This window comes from Myodes glareolus, chromosome 2 (genome assembly GCF_982192425.1).
Source record: "Myodes glareolus chromosome 2, mMyoGla1.1, whole genome shotgun sequence".
Lineage (NCBI taxonomy): Eukaryota > Metazoa > Chordata > Mammalia > Rodentia > Cricetidae > Myodes > Myodes glareolus.
In genome coordinates, this window is record NC_142027.1 from 104,337,382 (window position 1) to 104,355,636 (window position 18,255).

Genomic DNA, 18,255 nt, shown 5'->3' on the forward strand with positions numbered 1-18,255 from the left:
CTGGGAGCCCACAAGGTCTGTTCCATCCCATCCAGCCCAGGTGTGAAGCCAAAAGCTGGGGAAATGCTCTCACAGGGATCACGGGACCGAGAGGCCACCTGGAAGCAGCGGCTCTCACACTACATCCCCTTCTCCTGGGCCCTCGGGAGCTGCTGACATGTGACAAACGGTGTCAGCCCTGCAGTGGACTCTCACCCAGTGAGCCCGGGGAAGTAGTCCCATAGAGTCAGGGCAGAGGCACGCTGGGGCGTGTGTCACATGACCTCTGAGCCTCCACAGGCCTCAGTCAGGCTGGGTATCTCCTCTCCCGAGGTCAGACATAGGACGAAATGAGCCACACCCAACTCAGGCGGACAAGCACTAGAGAGTCGGCTCAGCACTTCAGAGCCAATATTATAGCAGAGGACCAGAGTTTGGTTCTCAGCACCCAGTACTCATAACTCCAGCTTCAGGGGACCCAACACTCTCCTCTGACCTCTGAGGGCACTGCATACACATGCACACACCCAACCCCTGCCCAACACACATACACAGAGGTAAAAATAAATCTCTAAAACATAAAAAAAAAGACATTGCATGCCTTTAATCTCAAAATGTAGGAGGTAGAGGCAGGCAGATCTCTGAGTTCAAGGCCAGCCTGGTCTATGTGGTGAATTCCAGGAGAGACAGGGCTACATAGTGAGATCCTGCCTCAAGCAATCCCCAGCTGGGAGAGAGAGAGAGAGAGAGAGAGAGAGACAGAGAGACAGAGAGAGACAGAGAGACAGAGAGAGACAGAAAGAACCATTCTCTTCCCCAGAGCCTCAAGTGGTCTCAGATACTTCTAGGCCACTAGCCCACAGGCAACCCAGGTTTGTGGTACATCTGTGCCCATCACACTGACCTCAGTGATGAGCAAGGTGGTCCAGGCCTTACTACCGTCTATAGTGAGAAGTCAACAAGCCAGTATCAGAACAATGGCGCCCATATCCATCATTACCAAACCACAAGCCCAGCCTATTTCTTCCCATCTTGCAGGAACAAATAGCCCTACTGTGTTCTAGAAGCAAGTATTAGGTGGGAACATCAACTCCAGAGTCACCTGGGTGGCCAGGAAGAACCTGCCTTGGCCCCATCAGGTTGGGTCAGGGGTCCAGATCACAGGGGAGTTCTCCCAATGTATCAAGCTTGTATTTGGGGTGGAAGGCCCTCCTTACTGAACTGACCTACCCTGCAAAGAATTGCCAGCTAAAAGGGGATTCCTGTTTCCCCCTCACCACTGTCACCAAGGGTTAGGCAGGCTGGTGACAGCAGCCAGAGCTGGGAAACTCAAAACTCCAGGCACAGGAACGGGGAATGCCGCCTTCAGATTCGTGTCTGGTTTCCGCAGACACTTATTTGTACCCATAGCCCCCTGACAGCCACTCCAGAGGTGGACTCTAAGCACAGGGCCAAGCCTGTGCCAGCCTCAGTCGTGGACAGCATGGTTGCTACCGTTGATGGAGTTTTATTTTTTGCTTGATAGGGTCCCTGTATGTAGTCCAGGCTGACCTTAAACTCTGCCTCAGCATCCACAGAATTGGGATTACAGGCTTGTAATATCACGCCCAGCGTTGTGGACCCAGTTAAATCTCCATGCCTCTTCCCAAACTTCCCTTTCTCCTTGCGTCTCTTTAGGGTAACAGATCTTTTCATGAAGGGAAATCGACAGCCTCCTAGGACCTTGGCAGGCAGCCTGCCCTCTCCAGCCGCATTCTTTGGAAATGCCCCCTGCTCTCAGCAGCATCCCCATGAATGGCTGAGTCATGCATCGCCATCATTCCCATAGGGCAAAGGAGTTTTCCTTAAGAAAATAATGGTTAAGAAATAATGATTCAGGCTGAAGAGATGGCTCAGAGGTTAAGAGCATTGCCTGCTCTTCCAAAGGTCCTGAGTTCAATTCCCAGCAACCATATGGTGGCTCACAATCATCTATAATGGGGTATGGTGCCCTCTTCTGGCCTGCAGGCATACACACAGAACATTGTATACATAATAAATAAATATTTTTTTAAAAAAGAAATAATGATTCAACCATAAATATCCAATGTAGAAAATGTGGGGAATTCTTTCAAAAAAAAATCAGAGGATGACCCTGTAATCCCAGTACCAGGTCTCTTCCCTAATTTCTGACTTTTTTCCCCCTCCACATTTAAAACCGTCTTAAAGGGATCATCCACATAGTCCTCTCTGTTAGAAACTGTTTCCTTCCTTCCTCTTCCTTTCTTCCCCTATTCTTCCTTTCTTCTTCCCTCTCCTCCCTCCTTCTTTCCTCTCTCCCCTCCCTTCCTCCCTTCCTCCCTTCCTTCTTTCTTTACTTTCTCCCTTCCACCAAAGATTTAGGTCTTACTATGTAGCCCAGGCTGGCCTCAAACTCACATGGCTCCTGTCTAACTTCCCCAAGTGCTGGTATTACGAGCTTGCCCTGAACAGCAGCTAAAATGCCACACTTCTGATGAGTGTTTTCAGGTGTACTCTGTTAGGGCAAAAGCTAAGGCTGTGAGAAAAGATTCTGTGAGAAAAGATTCATGGTCCCTTCCAAACTGGTGACTATAAAGAAGCTGTGAGGGACTGGGGAGATGGTTCAGTGGGTAGAATGTTTGCTCTGAAAGCATGAGCCCTAGTGGCCAAGAAAAGGCCAGGCACAGAGGCTCAGGCCTGTCATCCCACCACTGGGAGACAGAGTCACTAGCTCAGTGAGAGATCCTGCCTCAAAGAAATAGGGTGAATGCTAGGTATGGCGTGCACATCTCAAATCCCAACATTCAGGAAGCAGAGGCAGGAGGATCTCTGTGAGTTTGAGGCCAGCCTGATCTATATATCCCAGGCCAGTCAGGGACACATAGTGAAACCCTTTTGTGTTTTGTTTTGTTTTGTTTAAATAAATCTCTATTTAAATCTATTTATTATGTACATAGTCTTCTGTCTGCATGTATGCTTAGATGGCAGAAGAGGGCACCAGATCTCATTACAAATGGTTCTGAGCCACCATGTGGTTGCTGGGAACTGAACTCAGGACCCCTGGAAGAACTGAACTCAGGACCCCTCTTAACCTCTGAGCCATCTCTCCAGCCCCTAGTGAGGCCCTTTTACAAAAAGTCAAAACCTAGCTTGGAGAACAATTGCGGACGAAGCCTGAGATTGACTGTTGGCCTGCACGCACATGTGCCTACATAAACGAAGTTGTAGAATGTCCATTCTTGTCACAGCTGGGAGATGCCAGAGCCACAACAGCCAGGCCTCCAGTTGCCAGGTCAGCACATGAACTTGGAAATCTAGATGAACAAGTCCCCAGTGAAGATTTGATAAACTAGAAGGAATTCCCCAAGACAGGTGGTCCCCAGGCCAGGATGCCCTGGACAAAGCCACATCCAGCCCAGGCTACTGCCTGTCAGTCACCCACTCTAGACAATGGGACATGCTACCCTCTACCCAAGCAGGTCTCTAAACCTCTCAAAATTCTAGAAATTGGATCCCTCTCTTTTGACCCAGGTGTACCTAGAGAACCTTCCTGACCATCACCTTGGTCCCTGGTCACCAGCCTCTGGGTCAGGCACACCTAGGGCTCACAGCTGACCACCACAAGAAGTTGTTATGTTGGGACTGGAGAGATGGCTCAGAGGTTAAGAGCATTGGTTGCTCTTCCAGAAGTCCTGAGTTTAATTCCCAGAAACCACATGGTGGCTCACAACCATCTGTGTGTTGGGGTCTGGTGCCCTCTTCTGGCCTGCAGGCATACATGCAGACAGAACACTGCAGATAGAACACTGTATACATAATAAACAAATCTTTAAAAAAAAAAAAAAAAGGTTGTTGTGCTTGCCGTGCCTCAGTTTCTCCAGAGAGAAGAGAGTAAAACAGTCTCCTTAAAGATGGGTTCACCCCCACCCTCAGCAGAGAGGTCTTCTTTGGAACAAAGGTCTCTGCAGATACAATGTAAGGATCCAGAGATGAAACCACGCTGAATGAGGGGCCCACAGGTACAATGAGGCTTTTTTTTTTTTTTTTTAGAGAGGGGTCTCATGGAGTCTGGCATGGTCTTAACTTACTGTGTAGCTGCAGAGGACCTTGAACTTGTTATCAGTGTGTGTCTGTGGGGCGTGGGAGGTGTGAACACGCCAGGACTCATGTTTAAAGTCAGAGGACGACTTGCAGGGGTCAGTTCTCTCCTTCCACCTGTGGGTCCTGGAACTCAGCTCGGGTCCTCAGGGTTGATGGCGAGCACCTTTACATGCTGAGCCATCTCACTGGCCCCACTCGTGAACTCCTGCTGTTCCTGCCTTCACCTCCTGAGTGTTGTGACTGCACGCACACACCATCCATGCCCAGTGTTCACAATGCTGGGTTGGGCCCGCAGGCCTCACATACACTAGGCAAGTGCTCCAGTGTTTGAGCCACATCCCAGCCAATGAATCTTTGTCAGACAGGAAGTAGCAGGAGGGAGGAAATCCTAAATGAGGGTTAGATGCATGGCTCAATGGTAGACTCTTTGCCTAGACTCCCCCAGTGTGGCATTAGGGTTTGGCTCAGTGGTAGAGCAGATGCCACCGAACAGGTACACTTCATTATCCATTTAGTTATTTTATTTTGTGTATAATTTTTGAGGCAGAGTGTCATTCTGAACTCACTATGTAGCCCATGCTGGCCCTGAACTTACTATATAGCCAAGACTGGCCTCAAACTGGCAGCAACCCTCCTGCCTCAGCCTCCCAAATGTTGAGATCACAGGTGTGAGCCACCATACCCAGCTGAACTGGTAAACTTTAAATAGGTGGACTCTGTAGCAGGTAAATCATGTCTCCAGAAAACTGTTTTAAAACACTTGCAGGTCAGGCGTGATGGCACGCACCTTTAAACTTGGCACTTGAGAGGCAGAGGCAAGCAGGCAGACCTCTGAGTTCAACGCCAGTCTGGGCTACATATTGGGTCCAGGTCAACCAGGGCTACACAGCAAAACCCTGCAAGGCAGAGAAGGGGTGGTGCTGGTCTGCCGGGCAGAGTACCCCAGAAACAATTCCATCAGAGAAAAAGAAGATGCAGAGGATGGTGAGGTCCAAGGACAGTGTTTGGGGCTTGTGCCACACAGATGGGCCAGCAGGATGAGCCAGAACCAGGGGCATGAAAGGGTCAGGCACGGGAGAGGAGCCGGTATGAATAAATCCAGATGTGCTGGACCTTGGGAAGATGGATATGGAGTAGGTCTAGGGAGCAGTGTGGGGATGAGGCCACATCATAGCATCAGCAAGGGCCCCAGGGGTTCCTACGGCCTTGCACTGAGAGTGACAGAGGTTGGTGAGGGATAGGACCAGGTAAGTGACCTTAAGATAGAGGTTATGGGGTCCAGTTGAGGAGAGCAGGGAAGTAGCATGCATGAATCACTTGGTTCCATCCCCAAGACTGCATAAACCAGCCACAGAAGCACATGCCTCTAATTCCAAAACCCAGAAGGTGGATGCAGGAGGATCAGGAGTTCAAGATCAACTTCGGCCAAATAGAGAATTGGATGTCAGCCTGGGATACATGTGAACCTATCTCAAAGGGGGCTGGGGGAGCTGACTTAAGGTCTGCTCAAACTGGGTAGAAGAGTCTAGGACTCCTGCAAGTTAAGCGGGTTCCCCAGGCCTCCCTATCCACCAGCTTGAGAAGAGCCCTCCCGTTGGCCTGATGGGGCAGCCATTTTCCTGGCAGCCTGTTATAGAAGGCCCAGCTAGGGTCAGCTGGGACTGAAAGCCCTGTGGGTCTCCAGTCCTTACCCCATCCTGGAGCAGCTGAGGTCCTCTCTTGGGGTCAGCTGGGACCAGGTACCAGGGACCACAGCTCTCTAGGTCTGCAGTCTCCACCCCACCCTGAAGCAGCTGAGGACCCTCCCTAGGTCTGTGAGAATATCAGAAGTCCCTGGGCATTAGAAGCATCTTGATTCAGTGATAGGGAAGCACAGGGCTCCAAGGCAGGCCCACCCAGCCCTGGACAGCGTCCAGCTGTCTGCTTCCAGCCTGTGAAGCCACCCTGTAAGCAGCCCAATTAGTATTCACACCAGGTCCCCCAGTTCTATGAGCCCTTGTTCCCCCCAGACAGCAGCCAGGGTGCCTAAGACTCGGGGGGTGGGGTCTCAGTGGAAAGCTATCCCCCAACAAACACTGAAGACCTTACGACGGGGTACCAGGGTAGGGAGCTGCCAACTATAGTATGAAGAAAGAAAGGTCCTTGGGGCTCCCCAAAGCTAGACCAAATCTGAGCTGCAGGAGGGGGCTGGGCATTAAGATTAGGCTCTGTCTAACTCCTCCTCTCTCTATCTTGTCTCTGCCCAGTCTGGCTCTATCATCCCCCACTCCCCTCCTCCATTTCATGTGGTCATGAATGGGAGAGAGCGCACCTGTTGCTTCCCAAACAGAAAAGGGTACCTTCCAGGCACACAGGAGTGTTCGAGGCCTAGTCCTGGTGCCTACCCCATGCCCAGTAACATAGGTCCCTGACTAAGGGTTGCCTGGAGATGTTCCCACAGTCCCCCACATTAAGACATCAACAGTACAAAATGACAAACTCATCTCAGGGTGCCCACGTCAGGCTGCAGAATGAGGGCTGTCCCACACACCAGCCCCCTCATTCACAGTACCCTATCACACACCACCCTGGTATGGTGGGATGGGTGAGTGCTGCCTGCCAAGGGGTCTCAGAAGCTAGCTGTGCCCTGAAATGGAGAGACCCTTCTTTTATCCCTTTGTAGGTGGGAAGCGTCAGCCCGGGGAGGCACAGAGCATAGTACGAGTCGCTACTAGTGACAGAGGGAACTCCCAGACAGTGGGCTGCCCTAGACAGATGTGTATGGAGACAAGGCCCTGGTCATGCCCAGCCTGGCAGCTTCAGACCCCTGCAGCTTTGTCCAGTCAGGCAGCATCCGGGGAGTCTTCAATGTGGGAAGACCATTGGAAAGGGGTCCTGAGTGAAGCCAGGTTCCTCTGAATGGAGTTACTTCATGAGCCAGCACCTTGGCAGTCCATATGTCCTAAGTGGGGCAGGGTGAGCATGGGGCACTCCCTTTGGAGCACCCAGGAAGACTCATTCAGGAGACCACAGGCACTGGTCTGGGAGCCCGTGTAATACCCTGAGCCTGGGGATCCTTGGCTCTGGGTACCTGCAGAGTGGGGCTGCCAAACTGGCCACATCCCTCACATCCCTCACATCCCTCACATCCCTCACAGGAGCTAGGGGGGGGGGCTATAAGAATGGAGATTCGGTATAGATATTGAGACCTCAGAGAGAGGACATAGTACTGTCCTTAGATCCTGGAGAGGTGGCCTCAGGGACCCAAACCTCATCTTATGCTGTCTCACACAGTAGAAGCTGTGTGTCTCCCAGACACTCCTCTATCTATCTACAGGCTTATAATCAACAAGGAACATCTGGTCGACCTCCGAGTTATTTTTTCCAGACTGCTCAGCCCACCTGACCTTACTCCCTTTAAGTCCCGGGCCCCCTGTACAGCGAGATCAAGTATCCCTTATTCTCGCGAGAAAACCCCATCTTGTCCCTGGAGCTTCTAAGATTCCTAGCCACCTGGCTCGCCCCATCGTGCCTTCACCAGCTCCGTCTGTCCCCGACATTTGCCCTTTCGTTCCACACACCACCCCTGTGGGTCTCTTCTGGCACCCCCATTCTAGGAAGATGGATTTCCTAAACGGGAGTGAGGACTGACCTCGTCTCTCCTCTTTTCCAGACTCTCCATTGCTCTCAGACTCCAGGCCTTTGCCCGGGCCTGCGCCTTCCACCCAGAGCACTGCCCTTCTCCCTTCCACCTGGCTGACTCCCATCCAACGGGTAAACTTCAGGCTCAGCAGCTGCCTCCTCCCAGAAGCCCTCCAGTCATGCACTCCCACAGATGCATAATTACCGGGGTAGTGGGTGTCTCTGGCCAGGAGCTGCACATGAAGGGTGGGGACGGTAACCACCGGGCCACCTTGGTCTGGTCTCTCGGCATCTATTGACGTCCAGCCTGTAGTGCATACATCCTATCAGTTGTCTATTTCCCATCTCTGTGTACACCCAGTGGCCATCACACACAGAGCACACGCACGTGAACGCAGGTCCCTCTGTGGACATGCATGCACATGTATATGCACACACAAGGTCGCACGCACTCAGACCACCTCTAACGTGCACCCCTGCGCCTACCCAAGCCCTCACTCACCGCACACACGCCACACACCGCCAGGCGTGCTTGTGTCGCTTCAACGGGTGCCGGGAGCTGGGTAGTGCAAGCGGCTGCTGGCCGCCCCTGCCTGCCAGCATTTGCCAAGCAGTTTCCATGGCGACACATCTTGGCTCTGACGGGAACCGATGTGTGTGGGGAAGAGGGTCCCACAGAGGGAGTAAGATGGGAGGTCTCTATGTCCTCCGCTCCTGGCACTAATGAGGGGGTGTCCCGTAAGTGGAGGCATTCTCATGTTAGGTTTGCACCTCAAGAAGGAGGTTCTGAGCCGCCTGGCACAGGGGCAGACTTAGGTCACTCAGTCATGCAACAAACTCCTAGCATAACTACTCTGTGCTGAAGGCTGGGGCTGCAATGTTGCCTACAATGCAGCTTTACCAAGGACTCGGGGTCTGACGCTAACTCAGTGTCCCCAAAGCCCCTCAGGAGACTCCGATCCAGGGAGGTCACCTGACCTCTCCCTGAGCACCAAGCCCTCTGTTCATCTTCTCAGAGACCACGGACAGAGAGGGGATACTGGGTACCCCTCAGAAAACCTCAGCCCCTCCTCACCCCTCCCTGAGTCACCACATCCTATGCTGTGTTCCTTGCCTGGGTCCTCTTAGAAGTGTATTCTTTCCCCATCTGTCAGCCAGGCCTGTCCCCTGGCTCATTTTGGACAATAAAAGATGACAGACATAGGATTCAGTCAGTAAAGTGATTTCCACGTAAGCATGAGAACTCGAATTCAAACCCCCCCGCCATGGATCTAGAGTCATCTAGGGGATGCACCTCTAGGTTTGCTTGTGAGGGAGTTTCTAGATTAGATGGAAAGAACCACCCTGAATGTGGGGAGGCACCATTCCATGGGTTGAGAGCCCAGGATGAATAAAAGGAAAAAGTGGGCTGAGTTGCTGCATTCATCTCTCTGCTTCCTGACTGTGGCTGCCATGTGACCAGCCACCTCAGGCTCCTACTGCCATGCCTTCCCTGCTCTAGCAGACTGTTCTCTCAAACTGTGAGCTAAAATAAACCTTACTTTCAATTGTTTTTGTGAGCTATTTTGTCGCAGCTGTGAGACATCCAACCAATACTTGACCACTCAGGATTAGTTGTTACACAGTACTAGCTGAATGATACACTCAGAGGCCCAGCCAGTAAACCCCCAGTCTCACACACTCAGTACATAAATGATCACCTAAAAGGCTTCTCAGGGATACTGAGACCCAGGCTTGTATGGGTGCTGGGAAGCAAACCTAGGTCCTCTGCAAGAGCAGCAAGTGCTCTTAAACACTGAGCCATCTCTCCAACCTAAGAGTAAATTTGTTTTTTATTTTCAGATTTGTTTTTTCTTTTATGTATATGAGTGTTTCGCCTGCAGGTATGTATGTGTGGTGCATGCATAACTGTAGCCTGCAGAAGCAAGGGGGTCAAATTCTCTAGAACTGGAGTTAAGGTACATTAACTCCACACCCCATTGTGTGGGTGCTGGGAACTCAACTCAGGTCCTCTGCAAGAACAGCACATGCTCTTAACCACTGAGCCATCTTTCCAACCTGGTAAAATTTCTAAAAGTAATAAAGACCTAGAAATCCTGCTCAGAAGGTGGACAGCCACACCCTGAACACAGTGATGACCGCCACAATGACCGATCAGTGATCTATTATGGTTTGTGTGTCTGAATGGTCCCCTGCAGGGCTTAGAAGAAGTACCTGAGTTCTGAGGACACTGACTAACTGCTGGATTAATTCCCACAAAGATTCATGATATGATAGAATTGCTATGAAGTGGGGTTGGTCAAAGGAAGAAAGTCATTGGGTATCTTGTTCCCACCCATTCCCATCCTTGGTGGTTTGAATGAGAATGGCCAACATAGGCTCATATATTTGAATGTCTGGTTCCCAGTTGGTGGAACTATTTAGGAAGGATTAGGAGGTGTGGCCTTGTTGGAGGAAGTGTGTCACTGGGGGTGGGCCTTGAGGTTTCAATAGTCCACGTCAGGCCCAGCCCCTCCCCCCCTCCTGTGCCACCCCTGCCTATCTGCTTCATGCTTCTTGCCATTATCATGTACTCTAACCCTCTGAAATTGTAAGCAAGCCCCCCATTAAATGCTTTCTTTTATAAATTGTCCTGGTCATGGCGGCTCCTCACAGCTATAGGGCAGTAACTAAGATACTGTATCTCTTTGCTCCCCAGCCTCCAGGAGGTAAGCAACTGTGCCCCATTTTGCACTGTCCTCCATAAGGCAAAGCAACCATAGACGAATACCACTGAGCCAAAACAAATCTTTTCCCCCTTATCTTCTCAGGGCTCTGTCACACAAAAAACTAACACATGCTCAAAATAAACATATTCCACAGGGGCTGGAGAAATGACTCAGTGCTTTAGAGCACTGACAGCTCTTCCAATGGACCCTGGTTCAGTTCCTAATACCTATTCGGTGGCACAGAACTCTCTGTAACTCCAGTTCCAGGGCTAGAGAGATGACCCTGTGGTTAAGAGCATTAACTGCTCTTGCAGGGGAACTGAGCTGGGTTGCTAGCCCCATGCTAGGTGGCTCACAACTGCCTGCAACTGCAGCTCCAAGAGATATGACCCCATATGATGACCTCTGTGGACATTACACTTCATGTGTGTGTGCGCACATGCACGCGCACACACACACACATAATTTTAAAAATAAAAAGATTGACAATGTTGTCAGTGGGAAGCCAAGAACAAGGTGGGTGCAAAGAAGTAAATGCCACTGACTTTGGGGACATCAGTACTATCAGATGATGTTGCCTTGTGTTGTGGTTTGAATGTGGTCGAGTATGTCTCCCAAAGGCTCGGTGCTGCAAGTTTGGTCCCCGTCTGATCCTGCTGCAGGGGTGAGAGACAAGAGGAGCTCACTGGCCAGCCAGTCTAGCTGTATTGGTGAACTCCAGGCTCAGTGAGAGACCCTGTCTCAAAAAATAAGGTGGGAAAGCTAGACCGGTGGTTAGGGGAACTGGTTGCTCTTCCAGGGGCTCCAGGTTTATGGCCATCACCCACACCAGGCAGTTCACAACCACCTATGACTCCAGTTCCATGGGACCCAATGCCCTCTTCTGACTTCTGCAAGTACCCAACCAAAGATGAAGGAGGAAGAAGAGGAAGGGGAGAGAGAGGAAGAAACCTGATGTCAACATATGGATACACACATATACAGGGTCGGGGAAAACCGGTATCAATCTCTGGTGAATGCATATGTGTGAGCACACATACACACACACTCAGTGTGCACACGCACACACACAGGAAGGAGGTGGTGGTGCAAATCTGACCTTTACATCACGTATACACTCCTTCTGAATGAAGCCGTTCCCACCTCTGCTGAGAGCCAGGCAATCCAAGGCTTTCTCAGAACCCCAATGAAAAGACAAAAGGAACCTAATTCTGTCTTTGCCAGGGGAAAACTTGGCAAGGTCCAGTCCGGGGCTGCGACCTGGGCTTTGAAGGAATTAAGGTCTTGACTCCTGGATACTTGGCTCTCCCCCTGAAGAGACTGGAGTTATCAACCTCAAGGCTTCCATGTGCTCTGTCTGATGACATCCTTGAGATAATCTTGTTCTCCTTGTGCGACATTGCTTGGTTGGCCTCCTGCTGATCTTGTCCCATTGTATAATGGCTTTCGGCTGGCTCCATCCCATTTTCCCCACAAATAGTGTAGAGGATGCTGTACTTTTTACTAAACGTGAGTGGTATATAAGACACAACTTGTGCAAGACCTCCTGAGCCCACATGACCTATCTTTATCTCTGACCCTTCCTCCTCAGGACTCTGTCACTGAAGAACAACCTGTTGGTCCAGATCTCTTCCCTACCTCCACTCTCCCTGAAACAGCTAAGGTACTCTCGGGCAGGCCTTGGGGCTATGCTGTTTGGGCCTCCCACCTATCGGAATTGTGACAGAAACCATTTTACTTTACAAGTTGTCTGGACTTGGCAATTCTGCTACAGCAACACAACAAGAATGGAGACCTAGGGACCATGGAGGTGGAGGCACAGGTCAGACCTCCAGTTGTTGCCTAGCATCTCAGCGTGAGATTCTCACTGGATCTCAGTCAGGCCTCTCCAAGTCGGTGTGCAGGCTGTTGTTAACTTGACATTAGCTAGTTATTTTGGAAGAGAGCACCTGGATTCAGAAAATGCCCCTGCCAGATTGGTCGGGAAGCAAGTCTGTGGTACATTTTCTTGATTGGTGATTGATGTGGGAGAACCCAGCTCGTTGTGGGCAGTGCCATCCCTGGGCGGATGGTCCCAGGTGCTTTCAGAAAGGTCAAGTAAGCCACAGAGTGCAAGCCAGTAAGCAGCACAGCCTCTGCATCAGCTCTGCCTCTAGGTTCCTGCACTGCTTGGGTTCCAGTCCTGACTTCACTGATGGACTGTAATGTGAAAGTATAAGACAAATCAACACCTTCCTTATGGTGTTGCTTATGGCCATGTTTTTTTTTTAAAGTAATTTTATTAAATTATAAAAGTTTCCATTTACGCCCCTCTTCCCAACACCCTCCCACTCCCCCCACCCGTCTCCTCCTCCCTCTTTGTCCCTAAGGGCAGTCAGGATCTAATGAGAGTTTACCAAGGCCAGTTGGACTGCGACTGAACGAGGACGTGATCCAACCAGATTCTCTGAGTGTGGCCGGATTCTCTGAATGTGGCCATGGTATTTTTTACAGAATGGAAACCCTAAGACATCTGGTGAGGGCATCCATAGACAAGAGAAGTGAGACTCGGCCAGACTGAGTGAGCTGCCTGAGATGTAGGTAGCTAGCTAGGCATTAGCAGGCCTGGAAGGCACTGGAGTTTGGCCTCTCGCAGTCAGTAGCCTATACGAGTCAGGACTGGATCGCAGACTTGAATCATTAGCCAGAAGAATGTGTTGAAGTCATATCTCTGGGCCTGTGAGTTGTGACATCCTGAACGGCCTGGAAGGTCATTCAAACCCTGCTCCCAGAACCCCTGGTCTGTGTAAGATGACGACAGTATGCACGAGGCTTTCTGACTAAGAGTAAAGATGTCTCATTCCTCCCTCCAGGACCTGAGGTGAGTGCTAATACTCGACATGACAGGCACTGGCCACCTAGGACAACACTCTAGCACGTCTGTGGGGAGGTTCCTATATTTGTTCATTGGGGTGGGAAGATTCACCCTAAATGTGGGTGGCACTATTCCACGTACAGGCATGAGCTGAGCACCAGCATCAGTCTGTTTCTCTGCTTCCTGACTGCAGATGTCATGTGACCAGTCACCTCCTGCTGTGGCCATGCTTCCCTCACCACGGTGGAGCGGTGGAGCATACCCTGGAACAGTGAGCCAAAATGAACAATCCTTCTTCAGAAGGGATCACTGTTTTCTCATCCCAAATTACGGTAGACCAGACTGTCTTTTCAGTGTCTCCTCCCATGATTTCCACAAAGAAGGGGTCTCTATACTGCAAGTGATACTGTAATGACAGTCTCTTTTGCTCTGGGTTCCTACATGTTTGTCTTCTTAGACACTGAGTCATCGAAGGATACCTTCACTTCATCAGTGAACATGTGAGAGGGCCCCGGTGTCTTGGATTCATCCAGCACAACCCAAGTGCAGCTTCAAGGATGTTTTAACCACAGAGGGACATTCTGGCTATCATGAGACACAGCTACCAAGATGCAGCCGACATTTTCCTCAGTCGCCTCTTAATTCCTTACCTATGGGGTGTCAAACCACTGTGGTGGTTTGAGTGAAAATGGCCCCCGTAGTCTCATAGGGAATGACGCTATTAGGAGGATGTGGCCTTGTTAGAGGAAGTGTGTTACTGGGGGTGGGCTTTCAGGTTTCACAAGCTCAAGCCAGGGCCAGTGTCACTCTCTTCCTGTTGACTTCTGATCCAGAAGTAGATCTCTTGGCTCTTTCTCCAGTGCCATGTATGCCACCATGCTTCCCACCATGATGAATGAACTAAGCCTCTGAACTATAAGCCAGCCCCAGTTAAATGTTTTCCTTTGTAAGAGTTGCTATGGTCATGATATCTCTTCACAGCAATAGAAACCCTAAGACAGCCACCACAGAGATTCTTTCTGGGACATCACCAGTCTCAGAGATGGGTCATCCGTCAGTCTCAACACTCTCGTGCGGCCCAGTTTCTGTCTGCTATGACTCATACCCACCTGGTGTCGGACTAGTCCACTCCGCCTGCTGGTCAGAGACAAACTGATCCTGGAGAGCAGAAACCAGATGTTTGCACTTGGTTGTTCTGCAAACTGGTGAGAACTGGAGTCAAGGTCAGAGACACTGAACCCTGTGCCACCTGCCCCCAGACAGGGAGGGTCGTAAGGCATCGTCCTTGCCAATGCATGAAGCCCTGGATCCCATCCCTGGCACTAGGGAAACCCAGAGTGGTGGTGCACACCTCCTACCTAGCAGCTGGGAGACAGAGGCAGGGGAATTAGAAGCTTAAGGTCATCTTTGGCTATAGTGATTTGAGGTCGGTCTTGGCTTTATGAGATTCTGCAACAGCAACAACAACAACAAAATCCAAAACATGTGACTGTGGGGTGTGGCCTTTAATCTAATTGCAGGCAGACGCAGACAGAGCTCTGGAATTTTGAGGTCTATACAGCAGGTTCCAGGGCAGCCTGGGCTACATAGTGAGATCCTCTACTTTAAAAAATAAATAAATAAAAATAAATTAATTAATTAAAAATAAAATAAAAAACAAAACAAACAAACAAAAAAAAAAAACCCAGAATATCAATACCAGTGTCAGGGAACTCTAATAGTTCCCAACTTGCTTTGTAAAATCAATATTACTGTGACACCAAAGTCAGATAAGAATCTCACAGAAAGGGCTGGAGAGATGGCTCAGAGGTTAAGAGCACTGGCTGCTCTTCCAGAGGTCCTGAGTTCAATTCCCAGCAACCACATGGTGGCTCACAGTCATCTGTAATGAGATCTGGTGCCCTCTTCTGGTCTGCAGGCATACATGGAGGCAGAATGTTGTATACATAATAAATAAATAAATCCTTAAAAAAAAAGAATCTCACAGAAAAAAAAAATCAGAGCTGGAAAGATGGCTCAGAGGTTTAAAGCACTTGTTGCTCTTCTGGAGGACCCAGGTTCAATTCCCAGTATTCACATGGCAGCTCACAACCATCTGAGACTGCTATTTCAGAGGATCTGTCGCCCTCTTCTGGCCTCTGTAGGTATCAGACATGCATACGATGCAAAGACTGAAATGCACGCGAAACACTCATACAAGTAAGATAAAAACAAAGAAAAAAAGAAGACAGAACTGCTCTCATGAACACATACAAACTCTACAGGCAAATGTGAACACACAGAACTCAACAGCATGCGAAAGAGTTCATTCATTATGGATCCCTGGGATGCAAGGAGGGCTCAACATGCAATCAAAACTGATAGAGAAACCTAAGATGGTAAAGGTGATGCTAGAGGACCTGTTTTCAACCCCGGAACTCATGGTGGAAGGAGAGAATCAACTCTTCAAGGTTTCCTCTAACCTCCACACACAATAATAAGTAAAAATTAAATTTAAAAAGTAGGGGCTGGAGACATGACTCATCAGTGAAGAGCACTTACTGCTGGAGGACCCAGGTTCAATCCCAGCCCCACATGGTGGCTCACAACCATCTGAGCCTCCTATTTCAGAGGATCTGTGGCACTCTTCTGACCTCTGCAGCTATCAGACACACCTATGTCTGATTCTGGGACCTGGGTCCCAGAAGCCACACGGCGGCACACAACCATCTGGAACTCTAATTTCAGATGTGATGCCCTCTTCTGGCCTCTGTGGGTACTGTGTGTACATGGTGCCCAAACATACAGGCAGACAAAACACATAATAAAAATAGTTGTAAAAATTAGAGATGCAATTAAATGTAAAAAAATTATATGATCATCCTAACAGGTGCAGAAAAAGACATTCAGTCCCTTTCATAATAAAAGCAGTCAACAGAATAAGTGGATGAATGTGCCATGACATCAGACAGGCTATGAGACAAACCACAGCCTGTATCTATCTCAGTATGAAAACTCAAATCTTTTCCAGTGTAAGGATGCCCAGTCTTGTCACTTGTGGAACACAGTGCTGGAAGTCCCAGTCAGGGAGCTGAGCAAGGAAGGAGGTAAAGACATCGAATGAGAGAAGGGGGACACAAAGCCATCTTCCCCCAGATGACATGAGCTTATACACTGGCACTCCATCAACTGTTAGAAGTGAATTTACTAAAGTCACAGGAGAGGAAGAGTCAACACAAAGGGCCTGTATCTATCCACTCATGATGGCTATTTTTCTCCATGAAAAAGGTATTATAGTGTAACCCTGAATGGCCCCAAGTTTGCAATCCTCCTGTCTCAGCTTCCCAAACCCAGGGATTACAGGCACATTACCATTCTTGACTTGATGGTGAATGACTGTGAATGTGGCTGGATTGAGTGGGACCTACTTGAGTAACGGACACTTGGGTGTACCTGGAGAGGTTTCTGGAGCCAAATGACTGAGAGGAAGAGTTCCTGAATGTGGGCAGCACCATCCCCTAGGCTGGGACCTGGATGCAAAACTAAGGAGAGGGGCTCACTGAATATACATATATTCATGTTCCCCCATCTCTTCTCCACCCTTTCTCGCTGGCTGCCATGCCATGAACTGCTCTGCTCTATCACACAATGGTCTACAGAATGAAGAAAGCAGCCCCATTTGCAACATCCAAACCAATAAAGTACTTGGTAGGAAAGTCCATGAAGGAGGTGATAGACCTGCCCAACAACTCAAAACAGAAATGAAGGAGAATGAGTCCCAGAAATCCATGTGAATACATCCCCGGGCTGAAGGGCTAGAAGTATTATGTTAAGTTAGCCATCCTACCCAAGGCAACCTACAAGTTAATGGTGGTTTCTACAAAAATCCCCATAGCATTTACCATAAAAATGGGGAAAAATCAATCCTGAAGCTTCTATGGAGCCACAGGAGTCCCAAATAGCAAAGCAGTTCTGGTGGGGCGGGGATCACACTGGCAAAAGTCAATCACTATAAAGCTCGGCAAAGACTGGGGGCTGTAGCTCGGTGAATAGCAGGCCTGCCTGGTATGCACGAGGCCCTGGTTTCCACCCCTGGCAGTGCAAAGACCGAGCAGAGTGGTGCATGCCTGTCATGCCAGCGCTCTTGGGGTGTGTAAGCAGGATAATTCAAGATCACCCTCATCTATGTAGAAATTCGAGCCTAGCATGGGATACATAGAAGCAAGTCTCAAAAATAAGACAAAGCAAATAAAAGTAGAGAAACCATGATGGTATGGCCTATAAACACCCACAGACCAAAGGATGACAGAGCCCAGAAGACATACCCTCACCCATGGAGCCAGGTACCTTCCCAGGGGGCACCAGATCTCACCTGGGGAAAAGGATCTTCTCATGTGTAGTTAGTATCGTGTCAATTAGACAAGCTAGAGACATCCGGAACTTCAACTGAGAAATTGCCCCCATCCTATGGACAAATCTGGGGGTGCAATTTCTTAATGAGTGATTAAGGCCCACTCTACTGTGAGTAGTGTAATTCCTTGGCAGATACTCCTGGGTGCTGTAAGACAGCAGGCTGAGCAGCCATGAGACAGCAAACAGAACTCTTCCATAGCTTCTGGTTCAGTTCCAGTCTCCGGGTTCCTGCTTGAATTCCTACCCTAACTTCAAGGTGGTCCATAAGCTGGAAAATATGAAATAAACCCTTTCTTCTGCAAGCTGCTTTTTGGCTATTGTGGTGGTTTAAAATAGAAATGACTCCCATAGGTTTGTAGGAAAAGGCACTATTCCTTGTTAAGGAGGCATGGCCTTGTTAAGGAAATGTGTCACCAGGTGTGAGCTTTGAAGTTTTGAGTGTTCAAGTTAAGCCCAGTGTCACTCTCTTCCTGCTGATCCAGATCTAGAACTTTCAGCTACCTCTCCAGCACCATGTCTACCTGCATGCCATCATGCTTCCCACCATGACAATAATGGACTAAATCTCTCAACTTGTAAGCCAGTCCCAATTAAATATTT

The 18,255-nt window shown here is 49.5% G+C and overlaps 1 protein-coding gene across 4 annotated transcripts in view; it reads right to left on the reverse strand.

Moving 5' to 3' along the window:
* Positions 1-8,360, reverse strand: part of Amz1 (archaelysin family metallopeptidase 1) — a 31,138-nt gene extending 22,778 nt beyond the window's left edge. For 2 of the 4 annotated variants that reach the window (XM_085683485.2, XM_085683483.2), the window contains exons 1-2: positions 8,204-8,360; positions 7,907-8,008 (exon numbers count right to left, since the gene is read on the reverse strand). The gene's annotated coding sequence lies outside the window, so the exon portion shown is untranslated. The other 2 variants (XM_085683490.2, XM_087903329.1) reach the window with 1 other exon arrangement.
* Between the last annotated feature and the right edge of the window lie 9,895 nt (positions 8,361-18,255).